This window comes from Perissodus microlepis, chromosome 7 (assembly GCF_051167445.1).
Source record: "Perissodus microlepis isolate ML-2025 ecotype Zambia chromosome 7, ASM5116744v1, whole genome shotgun sequence".
Lineage (NCBI taxonomy): Eukaryota > Metazoa > Chordata > Actinopteri > Cichliformes > Cichlidae > Perissodus > Perissodus microlepis.
In genome coordinates this window covers 45,972,616-45,980,168 of record NC_140467.1, presented here as the reverse complement: position 1 = coordinate 45,980,168, position 7,553 = coordinate 45,972,616, and positions in this window count along the sequence as shown.

Genomic DNA, 7,553 nt, shown 5'->3' with positions numbered 1-7,553 from the left:
ACATACATATCTGAGGGCATTACAAATGCGCTACAACAACAAATGTATTTAGAGCTAAAACTGGACATTTGTCACATGAAAATAAATAATTACCATCCATATATATTTTATTTGGGGTTTTATTAACTTGCAATATGACAATAGTATTTTTTTTAAGTTAAAGTAACATACTTTAAAAAAAACTAGCAAAGGGCAAGCAGGGCAATATATCCACTGATCAATTTGCAGATATTACTGGTCATATGTGTGTGTATATATGGAACATAGGACAAGCCGGCCAAATACACCATGATCAAGCAGATTTTCCAAGAAAAACTTGCTTTTTGCTGCATGTTAGTTTATAATTTTACATAAAGGCGACCGTGGCTCAGGGGGTTGGGAAGCGCATCTGTAACCGGAAGGTTGCCGGTTCGATCCCCGGTTCGATCCCTGGGCTCTCTATCCTGGTCGTTGTCCTTGGGCAAGACACTTACCAGGTGGTAGGGTAAAGTGTCCTTGGGCAAGACACTACCGCCTGCTGGTGTTGGCGGCCGATGGTACGATATGGCAGCCTCACTTCTGTCAGTCTGTCCCAGGGCAGCTGTGGCTACCTGCCTCCAACAGTGTGTGAATGCGAGAGTGAATTGTAAAGCGCTTTGGATGCCTTGAAAAGCGCTATATAAATGCAATCCATTATTATTATTATTATTATTAAAGACATAAAATGGACTAAGTCTGGTTTCTCATGCTGTGTTACATGCATTAAATTGTTAACAATACACTAATAATACAATGCTCAAGAAATTAAGGGAGCATATGATAATCACAGGATAACACAAAGTTATCCTGTGATAACTTTGTGACACAAAGTTATCCTGTGATAACACAAAGTTATCCTGTGATAACTTTGTGTTATCCTGTGATTATCATATGCTCCCTTAATTTCTTGAGCATTGTATTATTATGGATGTACAACGATTTATGCTTCTTAATTGGACACTGGCTACAACTCCATATATCACAGGATAACTTTGTGTTAATGACAACAAATGACAACAACAAGACAACTCCCAAAAAGGGAATGTTTTTTCAGATAGTGACCATTACTCTCTCCTTATCACTGAGACTATACCTCCAGTCATTTCAGGTTGCAGCATAGCACATCAAAACATGCTTTCACAAAAATCTTGGCCGAGTCTCCTAGCACACTCTCAAAAGTAAAGCGAAGACATGAGGAGATGGGCCATTGCATGAGGACACTGGGACCTGGCAGGACTCCATGTGGCTGGTGTGAGGGCCTGACATCCTTTAGCTCTTACATGGTAAACACATCAGAGGGTCACCCAGGCAACTGGAGACTGAAAGTGACCAGCTGTCGACTTCAAAGGTGATGCGCTTCATTGTGGACGTAGCTTAATCCACCCATCCTCTTACTGTTATCCAAGTCAGGTTCGTGTGGGCAGCTGGAGCCTATCCCAGCTATTATAAGGCAAGAGATGGGGTGTGTCGTAGTGCAGGGAGAGAAACCTCCTACGGACAATTTAGAATCACCAATTAATCTAAAACCCACTTGTTTCTGGACTGTGGGAGAAACCAAGAGAAAGCTGACAGCAGCACCAGCAGAACATGTAAACTCCACACAGAAAGGCTCCGGTCTGGATTCAAACCCTATAACTTCTTGCTTTGAGGAAACAGTAACAACGCCAATCACTGCACCACTCTGCTGCCCCTGCTTTTAACTACTTTAGAATATTTTTGTTTTCAAATTTTATGTGCAAGAAAACTATTGACATACCGTCTCACAAAACACAGTTTTGAAACTATACTCTTGGTGCTATTGCTTCAACCTACGTGCATTGAGTAAGACAGCTGAACTGAGCTTAAAAGACATCGACTTGTGGGCTATAAAGTACTAGACGTAGTGTCCTGGAGTCCTGCACTGTAAATAGGTATCGGAGTTGTAGTTGAGCTAATGCAATATTTAAGATGATTCTCACTCAGCTTTCTGTGATGGTGGTTTTATTTCTGGGTTTCTGTCAACTTGAATTTACAACCTGTTACCTGAACTTGCTATTTTTTATTTAAAGTTAAGTTTCAGTTGTTGAGTGTTGTGTGCACAACTTTAATCTTCTGGGTTGATCTAACTTTTTTTTTTAAATCACATGTTACCAGTTGACATCATATAATTAAACTGTCCCAACACTTCTCCTTTATCAGTGTGGTGTGCAGGAATGAACTATGATGGCTGGTCACGACAGGCGATTTTGCCTATTGACCGACACTCAGCAGGAGTTTGGTGGTGCAGTATGGTGCTTGGCCTTCTCAGTATGATGCTTCCTGCCATATCAGGGGGCCATCTATGAACAGGTCACAGAGCACCTGATAAATAATAAATACCAGGTCTGACCTTCCCGCTTACAGGATATAAAAGCTTCTCTTTCAAGCTAAATAATGAGCTGATTGTGACATGTTAACATATGCAGCAGGCAAGCGTGCCTGAAAAATCTAATTTGACAGACTTTAACAAATAAATGGACATGGGTAAGAAAACCTGTGGTCGCGGAAACAAACTATAATTTCTAGATGGAATACTTGGACATGAACATGAAAAGAAGCCTGATGAATACTGGAAACACTTTTTTTGGTAACATGAGGCTAAGAGGCACTTGTTTAGCTCAGGTGGATCCAGGATGTTTGGCGTGAACGTGGCCTTACTACCACAGCGAAGGTACAGTCCCAACCATGAAGCTCACAGGTGGGAGTGTGATGACATGGACATGCGGCAAGGGCGTAGATTTGTCATGGACGGAAGGGACATGTCCCCACCAATATCCAGCAATTATTGAATTGTCCCCACCAGTAATTTGATCTCTTCGAGTAAAGAAAAACAAACCCGATAGAAAGAAAAAAAAACGATCCGTCAACGTCTCATTCACCCAGCGGTGCAGAAAGAGTTAAATTACGTTCTCTACTGGAGTCCTACCGCATGTGACAAATATGGCCAATGTGATTGGCTGTGCCATTCAGGGAGCTCTGTTTAGTTTTAGCAGCGGCAAGCCTGCGCTGCAAGGAGGAGAGGAGGACGGCAGCAAAAAGGAAGAACCTGGATATAAAAAAGTATTTTTCAAATAAACCTGTGAGTCACTTAAAGTCAAGTTCACTCATAAAATGTGTCCGTTACAGGCTATGCTAGGCCATACATGCCAACCCTCCCAATTTTTCCGGGAGAATCCCGAATTTCAGTGCCCCTCCCGAAAATCTCCCGGAGCCACCATTCTCCCGAATTTTTCCAGATTTTCCACCCGGACAACAAAATTGAAAAACCATATCCCAGATTGGCCCAGCCAATTCCAGTTTCCAACAATGGCTACTACTACTGCAGCTACATAGCTTTAATATTACTCTTATTACTCTTTCTGGGTCGCAAAATAAACTTTTAACATATTTTCAGGCGAGAATGTAACTGTGTAAACTTCAAATATCTGAGCCGGTGTTGTGCCAAAAACTGATTTCCAATGTTTCCGTGTGTTTTTTATGTGTAACATCATATGATGTTAAATAGACTTCTGTGAACAGGTATTACAAAGGGGTTATATATAAAATTTAAAAATTACCTGTTCCTCAAGTATCTTTGTAACTGTGTTATTGTACCTACATTATAATCAGTCAGCCTCTTTTTGTTTACATAACTATTTTTGCATTTGTTGCAATTTCAGCTGTCCTCTTGGCCAGATTACTCTTAAGAGAGACATTTTTAAAGTAAACAAGTTTTTTTTTAACTGCATAAATAAAGGATACATAAAAGTCACTGCCAAAAACTGACTGCAGGGTCTACCTTGTTACAGGAATGTTGTTTGTTGCTCAAGATGACTTGATATCATTCACGAGGGATACATTTGACATATGTTTCACATATTATAGACCAACAAGTTATTTATAGCAGATTAAATACAAGCAATCAGTTTTTGGCAGGCAATCACAACACAACACCTGGTTCTCAGGTGGACGCAGTCTCTGAATTTGGACACCCCCAGCCTGTTTCTGGCCCCAGCCAATAATAACGGTGACATTTAACTTATTTTATCCGATAAATAAACATTGTAAAATTCAAGTTTTGTGTGTGTGTGTGTTTGAATGTCTCCCTAATTCTGAGGTCTCAAGGTTGGCAAGTATGTGCTAGGCTTTGGCCCACATCAGTCTAAAAGTGTATGTAACCATGAATAACATGTTGCCATGTCCACCAGGAGAGACTGGACAGTATAGATGTAAAACAAATATGCCAGCAGTTTATCCCAGTTAACGAGAGGAGAAGGCATGTGTTTGGCTCCTTCACATAGTGGACATTGAGTTGTTGTGTGCGTCACCAGTAGTCCATGTCTGTTGCTGTAACAGTAGTTCATGTTTAGAATAAAAAATCTCAGCTCACTGATTTGATCGGGGCAATAGTGCCTAAAATGTTGCATAATTTTTCTGAGAGATCTTTTACTTTGTGGTAATCTTAGATGAGTAGTTTTATGGACAAAAACCACCAGGTCATTCAGTGTTCCCTTAGTGCTAATGTGTTAGAGATGTTGGTGTACTATAACTGAAGTAATGTTGTTAAGTCCTTAAAGTCATATTCTTTTATTGTCATGACTGTATTTGAAACTATTTTTTATTTTTGTATGATACCTGATATATATGGAATATGGCTGAAGGAAACTAAAGTCTAAAATACTTAATCAGTCATTTGTTTAATAGTAATTTAACATTATATAATTCACATATAAAACTATGAATTGAGATTTTTAAATGGTTTAAAAGCATGTAGAATAGCATAAGTAGACAAGTATATTTCTCCTTTTTTTATTAAGAAGCAAAAACAAACAGGAAAAAAAAGAAACAGAGCAGGGTTCGGTGGTTGAATCATTCGTCCCCACCAATGCCAAAACCAAATCTACGCCCTTGACATGCAGGATTCCAAAAGGTGTTGGGGAGTTGTAAATATAAATGGAATCATGAGTACCTGTGGATACTAAAAAACAACCAACCAAACAAACAAAAAACCCGGGTGGAAAGGAATCTTCTAACAAAATAAGAATCCAAACACATCACAAGATTTTCCATAGGACAAAAAGTACTACCTCACCAAACTCTATGACTTGAATCCAGAAAAATAATGATAATAATAAAAACCTTAGAGAAGAAGGTAGAACAACAGATCCCTTTCTGTTTTTACAGCTAAAAAATGCTTCTGTGGGATGGCAGAACTTCTTTCCAGAAACTGTGAGCAACATTAGTGTTCTCCATGCAAAAGAAGACTGGTTCTAAATTATAACATTGTGGCATATTAAATTATTGGGAAAAAAAAAGAATTGGAGTAATGAAAGATATGCTAACTGAGTGGCAAAAAACCCTATTTGAAGTCATGTAAGTAATAGTTCACATGGGTGTACTAACTCCTGTTTCCTATTGTAATACAAGTGTTCAAATCCAAATCCAGATATTCACCATTAAATGGATATAAAAGTACTTTTGTAAGTAAGAACATTATTGCACACGTCACTTAATATCTGTCTTGAATGTTTATTTTTCACAGGAAGGTTAAGATGGATAAGAAAGGAGAGACATTTCTACCATGTCATTTTCCTGCCCTACATCCATCGTCCAATTCCGGGTCTATTTGTGACCATATTTCAATAAAACTGTTGCCTATGGTTATACAATCATGTGTCATGTGTCTAAAAAAGTCAATGAAACAAAATGATGAATAGCAGAAGGGAAAAAAAATATTGATAGCTTGGCTAAAGAGAGCAGAGTGATGTAAGAGTTTCCGATGTGGACAATAAAAGCCTTTAGAGCCGTTTTTCATAATCATGTCTGGGATATCGTTTGAGCTTTCTGTAAATGGTTCATTAAAAAGCATCGGAAGCACAAGAAGATCACAAGAGTATTCTGGGTTTCCTAAAGGATGTACTATAAATCAAGATTAATGCTTTAGCAAGCTATGTCACAGAAGTGGCTAGCTAAATCACTGTGGTAACTTACTTACCACATGTTTTGAAGCACTGTATAGAGTCTATGTTGGAAAAATACATTTTATATAGGCAGTTGTCAAGTTGTACATGAGCTTTTCAAGTTCAAGCTGTGCAAACTGTGCATTGCATTGTAACTGGAATTTGCATGTATTCAGTTAGGGGCACAGAAAATGTATAGATGGTTTTATACTTGGTTCTAATCTGCTGCCAAGTCTGTCTTACACTGCTTGAATTGGAACTACTAGAACACAGACTAAAAAAATAGATCAGACCATTCAATCAATAAAATAAATTTCACTCTGAGCTGGCAGAGTCATTTCCATGACTCTGTTATTAAGCTATGAGGCAGTAACCTTTAATGTTTAAATGTATCCAGGTTAAAGTTTCAGAGCTCTAATGTGCAGCAGTCATGTAAGCTATCATCAGTAGGTTAACATGCAGCTCGTCCTTTTTTTCAAAAGTGTTGCAATTTTTGTTATATTTTTGTATATTTTTGTGGTCTTTATAGATTTTTATCATTATCATCTGATAATGACTCTGAATAGAGTGGGTACACTCACAGGGATCATTTTGTCCAGAAGAAGAGTGTTTTTATTTCAGTGTGCAAAGATTCTGAAGCAGAAGGCCCAGCTTAACAGGGAAAGTTGATAACCTCTAATACCCCTTTCTCCAACTGGAGTTTAGGTTTTGTTAAGCCAGCTTATACAAAGCAAGTGTGGCTGTGTTGAATTTGCTTCATTAGTATACTCTTTAGGTCCTGAGTGTAACTAGTGGTTTGCACCATTTTCATTCGTGAAGATCTGTCTCGATTGTTGATTATGATAATTATACACCTATCTCCTCAGGAAAGTTCTTGACTTTGCTAGATGTTGTGAAGGGTTTTCCTTACCAAGGAATGTAAGAATACCAGGCTGTTGATTCGGCCACTCCAAAAGGTTTTGCTCGCTCTCTCTCTGATAGGTTTATTTTGGTTTTTTAAATCAACAGTGGCCTCCATCACTTGCATCACCAACTCTTTAATCCTCATACTGAGAATTTCAGTGCTACTAAATGCAACTTCATCACTTGGAATCAACAACAGAATCTGTTTAATTTATCAATAAATAACAAGGGAAGAAGGTGTACCTGGCCATGAAACTGCTTGTTGATCAACTTTCCAATTAATTTTGAGTCTCGAAAATAGAAGACTACAGTCATATGAAAAAGACTATTTTCACAGGATTCACGGGAAGTACAACTAACCCATGATTCAGTAGCCTGTAGAAACAGCTTAAGCACCAATAACTTTTAGTAACAGTTTCCTGTATGACTTCTCACATTGTTGTGGAGAAATTTCTGCCCCATGCTTCTGTGGGGACTAGAAATGTTGATTTACAAAACCTGTGCTAGCAAATGGTATGGGGACTGTAATTAATTTTAGATCGCTTTAATAGTTAATTGCATACTGAGCACTCAAAATAATATACGTATAAAAGTTACAGATTCACATGATTTGAGAGTTGTTTGTGCAGACTTTGTGGAAGGCGGTGTGCAGGAATGCGGGAGTGAACCAGAGCA